The following is a 1502-nucleotide window of genomic DNA, read 5'->3' on the forward strand; positions in this document are numbered from 1 at the left end:
ATGATAAGCGCTTTGAGCTTCTTCTGAAGGAAAGGAGCTGTGTAAATGAATAAAGTTTGAAGTTTATCCCTCCACCATTGAGAGGCTGCTGGCTTACGTTGTGTCAGTTTGGCACTCCAGCTGCACGGTGGCTGACAGGAAGAGACTGCAGAAGGTGATAAACACAGCCCAGAAAATCATCGGTTGCTCTCTCCCCACGATGGCCTCCATCTACACCTCTCGCTGCTTCACCAGAGCCAGGAACATCAAGAAGGACCACACCCACCCCAGTTATCACCTCTTCAACTGCTTCCCTCTGGCAGACGGTACAGGGCGGTACCAGCCAGGACAAACAGACTGAGTGACAGCTTCTTCCCAAAAGCTGTGGCTGCGCTAAATGCTAACTTCCAACCATAACCTCTGATACTTGCACATTCATATGCGACTTTTGCACATCCGCCTGCTCTGGTCACTTTATTCCCCACCTCAGACTTTGGCACGCTCATCTCAGTAGCTGCGTCATTAGTCTGAGAATTATCAAGCATTCATTTTTATCTGCTCTTGAATTGAATGAAGTTATGATCATAAATTATTTTATTCAGATCCTCTATTATGAGACGATATATTTAAATACATTTGTGTTCAAATAGGATTTCATCTAAAACTTAAAAAAAACCCAATTTATCAGTAAAATTTAATGAAGAAAGAGTCCTATCATGCCTGGCTGGCCTGTGAGACACCAGAGGATGCTGACAGTTGCGAGTTGCGGCGTGGGTCGTTGTTGAGTCAAAGTCTAAGTCTAAGACCTGACCGAAGAAAGGTAGTTTCCCCTTTCTGGCTGGAGTTCTCCTGTCCCAAGTGGAAGAATTTAAGTATCTTGTCTTGTTCACAAATGAGGGATATAGGTGTGTGAGACTGACAGATGGATTGGACTTCCAGCAATTTAGCTTCTCTCTTGGGACAATGCAAGACATCCTAATTTCTGATTTTTTTTTAATTCATGAAAGTAATTCTAAATGCTTCACACAGACGTAAGTGCAGGTAAAATGGAACATGGGTCTCTTTTAGACTGTGTTCCATTTTAGCATGTCAGTAGGGGTGTAGACTCCAAATATTTGGTCCCACCAAACACATTCTGAGCCCCCAGCAAAAACTGTTAGACCAGCAGGTAACATACTTTAAAACACACACATTTTCCCTGGTGTAGAGATCCGGCTCTGTTCTACACTAAAGAACAGCTCTGCTCTGCAAACATCGAGCTACTCGCTGTGGTCATGCGGCCGTACTATCTCCTGAGGGAGTTTTCACACCTTATATTGTGTACATCCCTCCCTCTGCTGAAGCTGCAACTGCGTGTGAGCTGCTCCACGGCGCGGTGACCCGGATGCAGACCCGTTACCCGCAGTCCCTCCTGCTCATCACCTGGGACATTAACCACGCTTCCTTATCTGCCACTCTCCCTTCCCATATTCAGTACGTAAAATGCCTGACCAGGGAGAAGAAGACATTGGATTTAATGTATG

General features: G+C 45.3%; 1 protein-coding gene and 1 long non-coding RNA gene across 2 annotated transcripts in view; both read right to left on the reverse strand.

Moving 5' to 3' along the window:
- LOC112155533 (C-type lectin domain family 17, member A) overlaps positions 1 to 1502 on the reverse strand; it is a gene marked incomplete in the record, with an annotated part of 52953 nt that overhangs the window by 27033 nt on the left and 24418 nt on the right.
- The window catches only part of LOC118597926, a 12876-nt gene continuing 12072 nt past the window's right edge, over positions 699 to 1502 (reverse strand). The window contains exon 4 of the long non-coding RNA XR_004946946.1: positions 699 to 708. This is a non-coding gene — a long non-coding RNA (uncharacterized LOC118597926). The remainder of the gene's footprint in view (positions 709 to 1502) is intronic.

This window comes from Oryzias melastigma, linkage group LG21 (assembly GCF_002922805.2).
Source record: "Oryzias melastigma strain HK-1 linkage group LG21, ASM292280v2, whole genome shotgun sequence".
Taxonomy (NCBI): Eukaryota; Metazoa; Chordata; class Actinopteri; order Beloniformes; family Adrianichthyidae; genus Oryzias; species Oryzias melastigma.